At 35.3% G+C, this 17,224-nt stretch overlaps 1 protein-coding gene and 1 non-coding gene across 2 annotated transcripts in view; one reads left to right on the forward strand and one right to left on the reverse strand.

Moving 5' to 3' along the window:
• Nucleotides 1-17,224, forward strand: part of Thsd7a (thrombospondin type 1 domain containing 7A) — a 601,821-nt gene that overhangs the window by 387,679 nt on the left and 196,918 nt on the right. The gene's annotated exons all lie outside the window — the stretch shown is intronic.
• On the reverse strand, nucleotides 13,862-14,065 carry LOC117284242. The gene has a single exon (XR_004515326.1). It is a non-coding gene; the product is annotated as a small nucleolar RNA SNORA73 family (small nucleolar RNA).

The raw sequence follows: 17,224 nt of genomic DNA on the forward strand, positions 1-17,224 counted from the left end.
ATTAATTTTTCTTTGAGTCTTTGTGAGGAAATATTATGCTTTTCTTCTCTTCTGAATCTAAAGCTTTTTAAGAAATAGCATAGTATTTAATTTTAGAGGCATTCTCCACTTATGTGAAACCTAACTGGGCTTTGATTTTGCTTCTCTACGGTTATCAGTCATTTAACCTAACAAGATAATTTATATGATTTCATTTATGATATTAATATCTGTTTTTTCACTATACTGATAGAAAGTAACATTGAATATATGGAGTTTTGTGTAGTAGAAAAGATGAGGCAAATAAAGTAAGATAAACTAAATCTATAATTAAAAATAAGAATATGAAAATTATGATTGTAGTGTAAATTGTAAAGACTTTTTTAAAGGAGATGCTATAGTATTAATCGTAGGAAGTTTTAAGATATTATTGGAGTCCTAGGCTACCGGCAAGATTCTGAAGGTCCCAGCAGACCAGATCTGGCCACTTGCTGCCTTGAGAATCCAGTCGGGGGGTGAGTATGAAGCAAGAGAGGACTTTACATAGATGGCCCTTCTGGGATACAACAAGGAGAGGCAACTCAAGCCCTGTCTTTGGGGTTCTGTAAACTTCAGGATTCTTTAAGTGGGCAAGAAGCATTCATAGCAAAACAGTGTCAGCCTAGGTGTGCCGGGAGATCATTGTCTCCAGTCTGGTTCTGTGGGGTCCTACTGGCTCTAGTGAAAATTTTATGGCTCGAGGGGGCAATTTGTTTCTCATCATGTAATGATTAAGCCTATTTGAAAGCTCCGCTCTCAACATGCAGTAATTGCTCTCACTTTAGGGGAATCCTTGGTTCACACCATGGGATGATCTGCCTGCAACTGTTACCCTATTCCTGGAGTTTTGAAAAATGCCTTAGTTACATTTATCTTGGTGTCTCTAAGCTTTAAGAGGGAAGAGATGGTTTAGATAAATTAAGGACTAATCAGCCTTGTAATTAGCAGTGTTTACACAGACACTTCTTCCTTGGTTAAATGTCTGTGGTCATAGAGGAGCAGGAATCTGACCCACAGGTTAAGAGAGCAGGGAGAGCTGCAGGTCCAAGTGAACAGTCAGCTTATGTAGCAAAGGCAGCCTTTAAATGATGGGTACAATATCTTGGCATGAAGAAAGGAAACGGTATATGGGAGCTAAATTAAAGAATAAAAAAATGAAAAAAAGAAAACGATTGAAACAAATGGAATAGAAATAAATTTAAATTGAATTTGTCATAATTTGGATAATGCTGTTTAAAATGAAACACAAAATGGATGGTTTCATGTAGCGTTAACCTTTACAATTGTCAGAGGTCAGGTGAAATCGTCAGGAATGATGCATATGCTTTGCTATGTCAGCCTACTTTTAAATTCACAAATCTGATTTCTGAAGTAGTTTGCTCTGGAACAACCAAACCCATTTGAAAAGAAAATATTTCCCAATGTTATCTGTGAAGTCTCCAGGTAAGAGTATTCTGGTGACATACTTTTACAAAGCTTACTATCATTCTGAAGCTGCCAGTCACAAGTGCAGAGGCAGAGACAAGGGCTCTGAGAATGAATTGAGAGCGGGGTGAGCCCTGTGCTGCTGCTTAAGACAGAGCTGAATGGTTCCAAGTGGGCCCCTCCCTCCCTTCCCTCCCTCTCTCTCTTTCTTTTGGCTTGATGTGGAGAATCACTGAGAGTGGCTGATGGAAAAGTACAGCACATATCTGGGTCTATCATCTCTGAACTAAATGCCTCGCCTCGGTTGGGCCAGACCCATTTGCCTTTGATAATTAGCACATGCTTCATATCATTCATCTGAGTGTCTCTCTTGGATTCCTGTTTCCTACCCTCTGCTGAGTCTTGATATGGATACTTTCATTTTCAAATTTAGGTAAAATATGTAAATTGCCCCAAATTTATCTTTGAAATTTAGTTATGTATGCCTTGATATAGAGCCAAAGATCTTAGGTAAATGACTATATTGATTGACGTCATCGTCATAAAATGCATTGAAATCTATATGTAAAAACTTGAAAATCCATTATAATTTAGTAACAAATATTTTTTTTCTTATTTCCTGATTATAATTTATTGTCTCTGCGCTCCTTAGATTAAATATAAACAGTGTGTAGTGTAATTATATCTAAGTATTTATTATTTGTAAACAATGGAAATAGATCTACTTTTCTGATTATACAGCGTTACCTCATTATTTTAAAACAAAGAACAATACACTAAAAGAAAAAGAAGCTATCTAGAATCCAACTATCCTGAAGTAACTACTATGAAGCTTTAAGTGACTATATATTATACTACATATAACCAATTCATAATTTTACATAAACTAGATTGCAAAATATTTACCACACTTATTGCTTCGCTGTTTCTTGCATTACATGAGTACACCAGACATATCACCATCCCTTCACAGAGTATAACTTATACTGATAAGCTGCATTCATATTAGTGTACAAATACAGGTTATATATACATGTACATACATATGCACAACATATTTTGTTCAGTGTTATCTTGAAAAATGGTTTTACACTTTATAAACATTTCTGCATCTTGTGTTTTGCTAACTAAATCATGTGGAAACCCCTCTAATTTTTTCAGAATAGCTCTAATCCATTCTTCTTATATTCTTTACCAATGCGCACTAACTTTATTTCAGTCTTTATGGCTACCATGAGAACCCTACAATAAATATCCTCAAATAAATGTCTGTGTGAATTGGGATTTTTATTTGTATATGGCAGATTACTAGATATGAGATTGCTGGGTAGAACTGAATTTTAAAAGATATTTCCAAATGCGTTCCCAAAAGGTAGTAACACCTGACATTTCCATTAATGATATTTAACAGTACTATCTTTTTCTCATATTTTGGTACAGAATCTAATTGTTCCTAGTCTTATTTATGCTTAGTAATATTTTTTGCTTGAATTTTCATTTCTTAAGGTAGTCAATATGAACATTTTGTTGTTTACATATGACACTGCATTTTCTCTTCTATCTGTCTCTATCATCTATCTGTATCTATCACTGCTATATATTATTTAACAGTACTATCTTTTTCTCATATTTTGGTACAGAATCTAATTGTTCCTAGTCTTATTTATGCTTAGTAATATTTTTTGCTTGAATTTTCATTTCTTAAGGTAGTCAATATGAACATTTTGTTGTTTACATATGACACTGCATTTTCTCTTCTATCTGTCTCTATCATCTATCTGTATCTATCACTGCTATATATATATATATATATATATATATATTACTCCTTTTATATTAGTTGAGCTATATATAAAATGAGCAAATGATATCTTTTCATTTTGTAGTTTTATCAACATGTAATAATTAATACTAATATTTTAAAATTTTTATTTATTTTTTCTCATTGAGTTTATTGGTACATTTTAGGTATACAGTACATTGACATTCATTATTGGGACCTTGTACCTTTGCATGACAGATCTTGGTTCTCATTTTTTCCCCTTATCCCTGCCCTCCCTTCATCCCCTCCTCCCTTCCCTATTTACAAATACTTTATTTCCATTTTTACATTTTCTCACATTTTTAATAATTGAATCTTTATAATATTTGCAAAATGTTTTTCAAATTTATCAGTAATCCTTTGACTAATATGCTTAATTTTTGAAACATCAGATATATATATTTCTTTTCTGTCACAGTATCTACATTTTTTGTTGTTTAAGGTGGCATTCTAAGCATAAGTTATGTAGTCTCCTAGACTTTCTTGAAAGATGTATACTATATTGTTTTAATTTTAAACTTATGCTTTTAATAAATCTGGATTTTATTTTGTGAATGTGTAAGACAGCTTCATATAACATTTTCTAGCCTTTGGATATCTGGCAGCATGGCAACCATATTCTGTATATGACATATTCCCCGTTTATTTGAAATACAAATTTATCAGTTTATTTTGAAATTTATTATAGATTTTCCATAACACGTAGCTAATCTACTTGTCTGCTCCTGTTCAGTGCCACTGAGATTTTTTACCATCACCATAATTATGCTACACCAGAAGTGGAGTGTTCCCCTTCATCCTCTTTTTACCTTATGATTTTCTACTTAAAGTAAGGTCTTTACGTCAACTTAAAGTAAAACTACATCAATTTCTAATGAGAATAATGCTTATTTAATGTTTCTAGAATTCCCATCAAGGCTATATTTTCTTTTTTTATACTTCTTTTATAATGTATGTATTTTTAAAAATGTATGGGTTTTATGTAGATTGTGGCTATTTCTTACACATTAATTCTAAATATTTTAGAGGTGATTTGTTTCTAGCTGATATAAAAACTTTTTTTAAAATATCCAAATCTATCTGCTTATTCGTAGAATAAAACTTCAGAATTTATATATTTAACTTTATCCTTATTGCTGATTCTCTTAATTCGAAAACTGTTTAATACAATCTCTGAATGGCAGTAAACTTGGAGAGTACAATGATAACCAAGTGAATTTCTGTTTCACCTTGCAGTGTTTATATCAATTATTCCATTTCCATCATATTTTTATTTGCATGAACAAAGTTGCAGCAATCAATAAAAAAGTTGTTCCTGGGGAGTACATTGAAGTTTACTGAAATAATTATTTATAATTTTAGTACAGAAGTTTAAAAGTGATCAAAATCATAATATATTAATAATAATATGATATTTAAGTCCTATTGGTTTATCTTTGGAATCTTGCAAATAGTAGACAAATTTGTTTTCTGTTTTTGATTGGAATAGGCTATGGTAAAAATAATTAAAGATGAGAGTCTTTATAACATTGACCATGCTACATTATCTACATAAATTGAATCTTGTGCCAGGGAGTTAAAACATTAGTAGTTTATACTTAGTGCACCATTAATTCCTAGAGGATCTCTGATCTTGCAATGAGACATATTGGTCTTCAAATACAATAATACATGCTCTTCCTCTCTGATTACTAATTGAAGAAAGACCCATGATAATGGCAATTTTCAATTAACTATAGATCTTTTAACTGGCCTATTACTTAAAGAATAGTAAGTTAACCATTTAATAAAAAACATTACAGTTAATTTTCCTTTATCTTAGCTTACTTTCTAATTGGATAGACATTAACATCTAACAAAAGGTAAATCTAATGTAACAACAAACACATTGGTGATTGCTGTTACTCTGTGTGGAATGTTAAGTAGTGTGCAGTATCAGTGTCCTTTGAAATAATAACAATGTTACAATTTTATTTATCTTTTCCTGGTCTCTGCTAGCATTCATTTAATATGGTCATAATCTATGTGTTTCCAATAGGATCAGGTGGTTTTCAGCCACAAAGCGAAATGAACGAGTAAATGAATTCAAGATATGCATGTATAAAAGGATAGTTATCAAAAGGTAAAGGAAGGTGTTATGTAAAAATTTTAAAACCCTTTTGAAGCAGTTATAATAATTTAAAGCAAAAGTTAGATTGACATACCTGAGAGCTAATATAATGATTTGTATTTAAAATATGTGCTTCCAAAAGAGTAAAGACATCATGTTACAGTGACCCATGCACACCCAAGTGCACAGCAGCACAATTCCCAACAGCTAAATGTTGGAAGTCTGCGTGTCTGTCCATTCATAGATGAATGGATAAAGAAATTGCAGTATTTATACACAGTGGATTCTTTCAGAAAAAAACTTGAGTCATTTGTTGGAAAATGGATTCAATTTAAGGACATAATAAATCAGATATACAAGCATAAATATTGCCTAGTTTCTCTTATACAAGAATCCCAAACTATAAATAAAGATCAAGATAGAAATAGATAATAAGTAGGAAAGTAGGTCTTTCTCAACTCAGAAAGGGACTCAACTCTGCAGAGGGGAGGAGGGAAGAACAGGGAAAGACGAGGAATTGTGTGTGTACACATACCAAGTCCACACGAGGAATAGAAACATCGTGTACTGCAAATATGCACTGATAAAAATATGTGTGTTGAGAAGTATTCTTTGTCCACTTCTGGTGAATGTTGTAAGCACAAATTCATACAAAGAATTCAAGTGGAGCCAAAATACTGTGGACCAACTAAAAAGTTTCTTCGAGAAACTTTGAGGAAATCCTGGTTTATAGATTAGTATGCTTTACTTAAAAAGCAATTTATAGCTATCTTATAAAGTATTAATACACTATCAATGGAATATTTTTTAAAGTATTGCTTGGGATATATATTTATCATTTGTGTTCTGTTTTTCCTTGCAGAATAAAATAAAAGTCGCATTTAAAAACACATTTAAGTGAAGCATGTTATGTAATAAAATAACCTGTGAGAATTCACAGCCTTCTTCCACTCTTTATACTATTTACCATTTTTCTGGATATACTATTTTAGAAAAGTAAGTAGAACAAAATATCCATATTTCTCAGGTGTTTTGAGGGATGTTATGAAATAAAACACTGAAGAAAGCTAGTGAGGAACTAGGGAGAGGAAGAAGGGAGCACAGGAGTTAAGAAGAAAAGAATAAGAATTTAAAAGTGAGCTACTTTCTGGCTTTAAGTGAATGAGAGAAAATAGCAGTGTAATCTGTGTAGAGATGAGATCTGATTTTTCTGGATTCCCTTTCATGTGTGAGAAAAACTTAGAAAAAACAGAAGTTTCGATTTTGGTTATGATTCGTTAATCTTACGTCATCTGACCAGATAAAGAAACGTAGTGGGCATCCTTGGACCATATTGCTACAGAACACATGGAATAATCCATCACTGGTATTCAGACCTGTAAGTGGTGGCCTTAATAATGTAATATATCTACCTTAGTGAGAGGTCTGAGATGAAGTCAGAAAACCGTTCTCTACCAAGGTCCCAGGGTACCATACGTTTTCCCCTACAAATCAGAAAACCAGAGAACCATGAAAAAAATCATGAAGAAAAGACTAGCAACTGTGTTAAAAAATAGAGACACAGACCTGTTTAAAATTTTTTCCCTATACTGGGTCATCAAATTATATCACTCAGCTGTATCCTCAGTCCCTTGTTTTATGTTTCATTTTGAGATAATCTCTACTATCTTGCTTAGCCTGGCCTCAAATATAAGATCGTTCTGCCTCAGCCTCCTGAGTAGCTGGTATTAGAGGCATACATACATCACCTTACCTGGCACAGGGACTATTGGTAATGTTTTAAAAAATGTATTTCCAAGTTCGATCCCTGGCACAAAAAAAAAATGTATTTCCATTGGTACAGAAATGTATATAAAACTTAAGGAATTAGAAAATACTTGTTTAAAATTTTAGTATATGATAAAAGTTTCACAAACGAATGAAGGAAAGTCTATTCAATAAGTAGTACTGTAACATTCATAGCATAACTTAGTGACAGAGAATTATTTTGAAAAATTAGTTTGGACTCCAACTATGCAGACAACAAGAAACAAATAGCAGTTTTGTTTTGTTTTTTTAAATTTAATTTATTGGTGCATTCTAGGTAGACAGTACAGCTACATTCATTACTGGGATCTTGTACCTTTACATGACAGGTCTTGGTTCTCATTTTTTCCCCTTCTCCCCACCCTCCCTTCACCCTCCCCTCCCCTCCCCACCTTCAAACACTTTAATTCCATTTTTACATTTTCTCATATTTTTTTCCTTTTCCCTTATTCCCCCTTCCCTATCCTTCTCACTGTCCCTACACCTTTGGTCCTTTTCTTCCTATTTGTTAAGTGTCCTATTAGGATCTTGAGTACTATTTTAGTTTTTCACACTAGAGATATTATTCGGTATTTGCATATGTGTGCCTTATGTATTTCACTTAGAAGTATATCCTCAAAATGTATCCATTTACCTATGAATGAATCTACTTTCTCATTCTTTATGGCTAAATAGTATTCCATTTTATAGAAAAACCACATCTTCTTTATCGAGTTTCCAATTGATGGGCAGATGGGCTGTTTCCAAGTTTTAGCTATTACAAACTGTGCCGCTATAAACATGGGTGCACATATATCACTGTGGTATGATTCTTTCACTTCTTTTGGAAAGATGCCCAACAGAGGTATGGCTGGGTCAAAGGAACCTCTAATCCCAGCTCTTTGAGGTATCTCCATACTGATTTCCATAGTGTTTGCACCAGTCTGCACTCCCACCAACAATGGAGAAGGGTTCCTTTCTCCCCACAACCACGCCAACATTTGTTATTGTGTGATTTCTTGATAGCAGCCATTCTTTGTGGTGTGAGGTGAAATCTCAGTGTTGTTTTCATCTGTATCTCTCGAATGACCAGTGATGTGGAGCATTTTTTGATATATTTACTTGTTGCTTTTCTTTCTTTGTGAGAAATGTCTGTTCATTTCAGATGCCCACTTTAGAATTGGGTCTTTATATTTGGGGGAGCTGGTTGTTTTGAGTTCTTTATATATTTTAGATAATAGTCCTTTGTCTGAGGAGCAGCTGGTAAAAATTTTTTCCCACATTGTAGGTTGTCTCTTAGTTCTGTTGATGGTTTCTTTTGCAGTGCAGAAGCTTTTTAATAAGATGAGATCCCAGTTGTTGATTCTTTCTGCTAGTTCCTGTGCTACTGACGATTTGTTCATAAAGTCTTTTCCTATGCCATGTTTTGTTTTGTTTTTTGAGACAGAATCTCACTATGTAGGTGAGACTGACATGGAACTCACTATGTAGCCAAGGCTGGTTTAAACTCAGTGATCTTCCTGCCTCAGCCTCATGAGTGCTGGGATTACAGGCGGGCACCACCATGCCTGGCTAGCAGTGTTAAATAGTAAAGTGGAAGAAAACATACATATCATCTACTTTCTTGATGGATTTCCTCCCTTAAAATAATTAAGATAATAAGGAAACCACAGAGGTCAAAATTATACAACATGATGGATAGACTACACTGTGAGGCCAGATGAATCTGGATTAAATCAATTTTCTTCCACTTATTTCAGAGAGACTACATTTACTAAAATTGCATTCATTAGATTAGAAACTGGCAAATGAGAATTGTCAAAAGAAAAACATATATTCTTTTGCTAAAGAGAGGATCAAGCTAAGAAACGGAATGCCATTTATAAAGAGAATGAATATACTAAAAATCAAAATATAGCAGGAAATTTGGCCAAAGCAGTAATTACACATGTAAGTGAATTTTTTAGTAAATTAGTAAATGAGTCCATCTTGGCTACAAGCAAGGGTCTAAAACAGCTAGTTTAAAGTAGATAAAAAGGGCCAGGGATTTAGCTCAGTGGTTCCGCCGCCTGTTTTGCAGTCGCAAGGTCCCAAGTTGGATCCCCAGTACATACATACATACATACATACATACATAAATCAAATTAAAAGTAGATAAAAAGGTCTATTATTGGTACCAGGGAGAGCGCAGAATTCCTGAGAGAGTCAAGGAAGCAAGGTTGGGTGCTTCGTATAACCAGAAGTAACAGCAGGGAGAACTGTCCGGTAGCATCAGGGAACAGCTCCAATACCTGTTCCTCACCTCTGCCAGTAACTTACTTCTCAGCACCATTAAAGCCAGTGGGGGAACCCATTTTCTGGTCCCCCTTCTGTCTCTCTTAGACAAAAGCTATTTTCTCTCAATAAATATTTTTTCAATATTTTCCTATACTTAGCCTCTGTTAAAAATATATATAAATAAAGCCAGAAAGTGTGCTCTTGCTGATAAAAATAAGTAAACTAAGTAAACACCTCCAGGCTAGTTTGTGTCTACCTCAGCATGCAATCACATCCCTTTGTTGCATGCAGTTGTGTTTATATCCTTTCCAAGATACATACCGTTGCATTTGCCTTAACAAATCAAAACCACGTATGCAACTCTAGATGCAAAGGAATGGGAGGAGACAGGAAGGTGAGGAAGGGAAGGGAAATAAAAATGATTGAGATGCAATGTGCATATGTACCAGTTCCCTAGAATGAATGTAATTATTATGTATCACACACATATACTAAAAACAAGAGAGTCAGACATGTACTCTTCATCCTTTTGGCCTCTGATCTGCAAAAGACATGCCAGAGATGAGCGGAATGGAATAACACAGTCTATCATATTTGACATGATCAGCTTTCTGCACAGAACATTCAATATTTAAAAACTTATGTTCCATTTCAGTACGTCACTATCAATATAAATAATATATTATAGAAACTAATCTGTTCCTTTTACAAAGGAAAATATGTTCAGCTCCTTCCCCAAAGTCTCCCTGATGACTGCATTCCATCTCTCAGTGATGTTTATTTCTCCTCTAACTCAGCTACACTCCAAACGGATATACCCATAAATATTCATTATGTTATCTACAACCAACAGGCCTCATATAAGGGAAGGGGAGGGGGAAATAATATAGATATAGTATATAATGTATATATACTATATTATATACTATATTATAGTATAGTATATATATTATAGTTATAATATAGTATACGTGAACACATACAGACATAACTGAACAAGATAGAAAAGCTAGCACAGTCCTAGTTTCTGTCATTGGTTACAAAGCTGTAGTTGTAACTTTGTTCTTTCACTGTGTGTTCAATTTTATTCTTGCATTCATCTAGAATGTCGGTTCTTCAGTCTCCTTTATCTAAGAGAGATACCCAAAACCTTTATTTTCTGTTGGTATGAGCTTATGGATCTGCTTTCATAACACTCATGACATACAAGGAGACAGCCCTGTTCTGCAGCAGCATCTCCATTTGGTGGTAGCTGAATAAATCTCCCCTTTCTGATTTATTGGCATGAGAAATCTAGAGCAGCCTGTTGACACCCCAGCTTCCAAATCAGCGGAAATGTTGTCTTTTAGTGGAAATATCCATCACTTGAGAAATTAAACCTATAAAGCAGAATTTCCAAAGCCATGGGTATAGGCAACTCAGAACTTTCAAGTGCATCGTTAGGTAAAATTCCTTACTCTAACTTGATTCCCAGAAATAGTCAGTATGATCAAATACAGTAAATGTTTAAATATTTGCAAAGGTTAACACAGTAAAAGACACAGTGTCATTCATCCCCCTCAGAATCCTCTCTCATGTCAAATACATGTATGTCATCTTTCTTGCCACTTTCTGAACTGGAAATGCTCTTTTGTGAGCATCTATAGTTGCCATGTTGTGTTCTGAATCAATTAAATATTTACATTTCACTGTAATTTTAACTTTCAAGAATAGGAGGGCAGGGGTTTGGGGAAAAAATGAGAACCAAGACCTGTCATGTAAAGGTACAGGATCCCAATGATGAATGTAACTGTACTGTATACCTAGAATGTACCAATAAACTCAATGAGGAAAAAAAAGAACAGTCAGAAGTTGCACAGTGCAAATTTGGTGGATAAAGCATATGAGGACATATACTTATTTTTACTTCACAGAACTTTCTGTAAATGTTTAGAGTAAATTCGGAATCTCAAGGGAGACACAAAAGGACACCCAGAAAAGAGGACTCCTATAATGTCTTCATCAAGTGAAAAGGACAGTGCGTTAGCAGTAAAGGGGTAGTATCTTGAGGGGGATTTAAAACACTATGAACCTTATTGTAATTTTTTTTGGTTTAAATATTCACCATATTTTTTACCACACTTTATATACATATCAGCTCTGGGAAAAATAGTGCCATATATTTGTTGCTCTTTCTGATACAGCATCCTAACTTCACTGATTATTTCCCAACAGTTGGGACCTTAACTGAAACTTCTTTTGACCATTTTTCTTTCAATAGAGTTAATTACATCTGGACTGGAGGAAACTTCTTAAGAACAGCAGACTCTATTATGGTTATCCCATTGCTTTCATTCATTTTATATCAAATAAGAACCTCATTCAGGCAAGGGATGCATGTCTGAGAATAAGACATTGAATAAATCCCTACAGAGGCACAATAGAGAAACCCATTCCAAATATCACACTACTGTCGCTTCCAGGACCTAAGGAGTCCAGTGCTTCATCTGTCATTAATCATACAATTGCTCCTCCAGAGTGTACTGCTGTGGTGCAGCCCAGCTTACTCCACCACTGCCAACAAGGTGGATACTTAAAATTATTTTATCCAGGAACTTCAGTGAAGGGAAGTATATGCTTTTGGCTCATTAGTTCATCTTCATCTTTGCTAGCCTGGCCACCCTTTCTATGAACAAGGACTAAAATGACTGGAGAAAAAAACTGACATCCATTACAGGTAGGCTTGTAGTTCAGAAATGAAGAAAAAGTCTGACTTGAATAAAGCTGAAGGCAGTTTTTGTGATTGCCTCATGACTTTAGGTTCCAGTAATCCAAAATACAGCCATGTTCAGAGCTGCTGCGAGGAAAGCCTAAAGAGCTGAAAATACCTTATTTATGTTTTTTGTTGTGGGTTTCACACAAGGCTGTGACTTTGCCTATTTTACTTAGAAATGGATTAGCTAAAAATATCTAAAATATGGACTTTCTCTAAAATTCAAAGAATGCTGTCAAATAGCGTGCGTGTTTCTTAGCGTTAAGGGAAAAACAGATAGCAATTTGTCTTTTGAGTAGCAGGCCATGGTCCCAGAAACTCTCAAGGTGGTAGGAGTCCTTTGCATTTTTATTGGATCTATTTTCCACTTAAACAACATTGTAGGGCACTTAACTACTCTGGGGTGTGTTTATTGGGAAAGTGTTGCCTCTGCGGATGTCAGTGGGGTCACAATGCGAGAAAAAAAAACCTACAGACTAAACTTCGGTGCAAAGTTTTGATGCAGCCTAAGGGAAACGTGAAACTGCCCTGCTCTTATTACAACATGGTAAAACAAAGAAACGCATAAGACCAAGTGGTTTATAGAAATATGTTCATCCTCAGTAGCATTCAGAGAACTCCGAAGTGAAACGGGGGATGGTTAATCACACTTTCAGTTTTAAAATACACACAAAACATTTTGGTAATATCGGGTTTGGGTTTTGATACGATGAAATGGGACACTGCTGATCAGGATATAAATTATGATTGCCATGTTGGAGGATGATCTGGGAGTACTGTTAAAATGGTCTATCAAAATGCATTTTCCAATCCAGACACTTCTGATAATGATACCTTGCATGTATGCGGTTAAATAGATACCCATGTCTGCTTACGGATGTTTATTTTTATAATTTTGCAGTGCACCTCTAGGAAACACACACACACACACACACACACACACACACACACACACACACATGAGATGTCTGGACCCCGATCTTAACACTCATTCCTTCTTTAAAAATATGGAGGAATGAAAACTGAGAAAGAATTTGTGAAGTGATTTCTGTGAAGACGTCTGCTGCTCGTTTCGCTTCTGCCTAATGAGGGAACTTTCCTTGCGACTTCCCAACCTCTTGGATCTGGGAATCTCGTGAATGACAAACGGGTTGACTGGCCACCTTGCTGGTGCGGTGCCGTGAGGGGCTACTTCTCCTGGAAAGGCTGCAAAGTTGGCCCTACACCATCACAGTGAGTTCCAGCTAAGGGCCCTTGGAGACCAAGCTGTGGGAGGGCAGTGTGAGATCCTTGGGAAAGTACTCAGTAGAGCCACCTGGAAAAGCATGCTATCCCAGCAGCATCCTGTATCTTTCCCACAGGCATTTCAGGACTCACTAGCTTGAGGCTGGGTCACTGTTGTCAAGGGCTGAGAGCTTCTTACAGACCCCCAAGATGGCAGCTAGAAGGCCAATGGCAACAATCCTATGAACTGGGCTAAGTGCTTAACCTTTCTGGCTCTCAATTCTGTTTTCTTTCAGAGAGAAAGGTGCGTGTGTGTGTGTGTGCGTGTGTGTGTGTGTGTGCGTGTGTGTGTGCTATTTTGGTAGTTTAAGGCCAATCATAGTGATACATCCTGGTTACTCTTCCATCTTAAATGCTTTCTTTCTTTTATTATTATTATTTTTCTTGACATTGTTTCCTGCATGGTTTATCTCCTCAGTCATTGCCCAAAGGACTCTGAGAAGTTGTAGGAATATGCAGGCACGGACACAAGGCCCAGCTTCTCCTCCAACACTGTGGGAAGGGACTGTACATCATGGGGTAGAGCCTTGTGCTCCCCTAGACCACCTGTACAGAGCCCGGGGACAATGACCTCCCGGGCTATCCATGTTGGATTAAATACCTTCTTATGTAAATATATAAAAATATACAGAAGGATAAGGAGATAATTACCTTGCCTCATAAAATTTAAAGCCTTTTAAATAGTACTATAATATTATTAAATCAATAAATTTATAATACAAGTATATGAGTACAAGTACAGCACGCAGAGTAGCTTTTCTGGACAAATAATAAGGGTCACTACTTAACAATCTTTAAATCGATGATGATGTGTATTATTAATATCAATGAATTTTAATGTTAACTTGTATTACTTTGTTAACATTTAATGTACAGTAATTACTTTCACAAGTAATATAACAGGTCATAGGCCTTAGCACACAGTTAACTATTAATATTAGGATTAACATGCTCTTTAACAATAGCCTTATTTATCAGTTATTATAAAATATGTAACACAATAAAATAAAATATTTGAATAGGTATTCCCTCCCCAGAATGAAAATCTATATATTTTAAAGTATCATCAACATATATTTAATATGTTACTTTTCTCCTCTGAAATAAAAATTGGATTTATTCCATTTATAAAGCATTAAATATTGATTAGATTTTCTCTGACACTTGTGATATATTTTCAATGAGAGAAACATTAACTGAAAAATATCTTTTCAATTATTTCAGTTTTGACAAATACCTACAATTGATGTTGAAACCTGAGATTTTTTATATTAGTAATTATTAATGTCCAAGATATACCTCAGTTTATGGCTTGACATCCTATATGTCTCCTAACATGTCAAATAGGTATTTAAATGGCAAATCCGTATCTCCTTTAAGCATATCTGCTGTGTAACCCCAGTTTAAAAGAGAGAAAGATTTCTACTAAAGAGAAATAACTTTGAAATTACAAGGTTATCTAGGAACATAGTGAAAAAAGTGATGACATAGAAATGGAGCCAACAATGACCACTTTTCCATTAGGTTGAACAAATAGTCTTGCAGGAATTCGAATACAGTTGTAATGATTTTTCATTTTTCCTGTTTATAGAAATTTGTCTAAAGCTGTTGAATTTTAAGATCTAGTTTTAAATTTCTTTCCTGAGACTTCTGAAGCCTTTGAGAATGGGCTATGGAAAGGCAAACAATTATCTTCTTTGCAATGATACAGCTTTCCATTTCTTCTCCTGTAGAAAGAATTCAGCAAACTGTGTTCTTATAATAAAGCATATTTCAAGAATTTATTAGAGTTGTTGAGTATTGAGTAAGATGTGTTAAAGTACTATATGTTTTCAAGAACTCTATATATTTGATTTCCAGGCTCTTCTCCAATTCTATTACAAATAAAATACCCTTTACCACTGTCACCTACAACATTGATGATGATAATTTCTTCCTGTTTGGTCGTTTGCATCATGCAGTTTGTCAGCTGAGTGTGTATTGCATATATACCATCCAATAGTGATGCAAAACACACAAATAAAAAAACAAAATCCTTCAGTCTTTGGAGAAATACAAAATCCAGTAGTGGAGTAAATTTTATTACACATGCAGAAGTTAAAAGAGGACCAGGAGACAGTAAATAACCAAGGGTCCCTACTTGTATCGAGGAGAAAACGATTTTAGATTAAGAGAGAGCAAAGATGGCTTCCAAAGAGGAGAGTTATTATTGAGAATTACTGGATATTAAATGAAAAGCAATTTATTAAAATTATTAAAGTTGCCATTTTCAAGTAGTCTTTGATGTGAATTTCTCACATAATTCTTGTAATCATAGTATAAAACAGAAAAATGTCCCTCATCAGAGACATGGAGCAATCAGTGAGATCCTAAACCTGAGAAAGAAAGGATACCAAAGTCTTTTCATACTGCCCAGGACAATTTTTCCTATTCTGCCACTGATTTAACATTTCTTCAGGCAGCACAACATTTAATTCAACCAGATAAATATTGATGTCCCCATCAATCTTTTTTTAAGAAAGAGATTACCTAAGCATCTCTGCATAAAGCAGGGTGAGAGTCCAGGAGCGGCGCCTTTCCCTGAAGTCCTCCCATTCTCCCTCTTTCTGGCCACACGACATCGCCCCGGTGGGAGTTCACCCCGCTCCAGTTTTCCCAGTTCTCTTTCGGGCAATTTTTGACATACTGGGCAGCAATAATACACTTTTTTCTTGTGTGAAGCAGAATTTTGCCTCTGTACGTTTCACCTGAACCAAATCAGTTCTCCCCCTTTTGTCATACGTGGTGATCCTCCGTTCTCCTGGATCAGTTCTAACGAGTCACATAGATCCCTGTTAACATAAGGTTAACATTCTGGAGTTGCCACTTGTTGATCTCAATTCTGCACTTTACATTTTCCCTTGTTAAATTCAGAATTCCATGAAAGGCTCTTGGGATTAGGCAGATTTTTGAGTAATTTAGACAAAAAGAAAGAGTAAAAATGAGGAGATGAGGAGATGTAAAGAAATTCAAGGAGGCCATGGCATGCCACATCCCCTATCTCTGAGGTGACAGCGTAGTGGGACAAACATAAGAGTCAGGTGTAGGGGTCTAACTGGATGGGGCTGATCTAAGGCTGTGTCGTGGGCTCTTCACTAGTTGATAAGAGGAATGAGTACATTTGTCAAAATCACCCCTCTCCGGAGCAATGTGAGATAGCGTGGGAAAGGATACGGTAGAGAAAAATGGCAGCGTATCTTCCTGATCTTCTCAAGACACACAGAATAATTAATTATTCAGGGTTATGTAAAGGGAAAGGAAGATCACCGGATGATTTCAAAAGATGCTTCGTGTACCAATTTGTGGTAACCCATGGCTGAATTGGACAGGGGGGAATTGCCAATGAAGCAGATGGAATGGGAAAGCTGTGTGGTGAGGCAGTTTCAGGGAAAAGATGCTGAATTCTGTTTGAGGAAATAAAGTGAGAATTAGTCTGTATTTTAGTTGAAGTCATCGTAATAAGTGTTCATCTGTGAGAGTGAAATTTAGAGAAAAGAAGAGAACAGGGACGCATCTTAAAATTAGCAAACAGGAAAAACATGCAATTATTTTTTAAGTGCACTGTTTTTTCTTACATTTTTATGAATTATTATTGCATTTTAATTGGTGCAATAGTAATTTTAATAGTGTAGATACCTGTGCCTCAAGTTTGTACGAGCAAATAGAGGAAGAAAATCAAGTAAATGTCCACAGACCCCCCTGTCCTGGTCAC

Source organism: Fukomys damarensis, unplaced genomic scaffold (genome assembly GCF_012274545.1).
Source record: "Fukomys damarensis isolate Sample0158 unplaced genomic scaffold, DMR_v1.0_HiC HiC_scaffold_4, whole genome shotgun sequence".
NCBI classification, from domain to species: domain Eukaryota; kingdom Metazoa; phylum Chordata; class Mammalia; order Rodentia; family Bathyergidae; genus Fukomys; species Fukomys damarensis.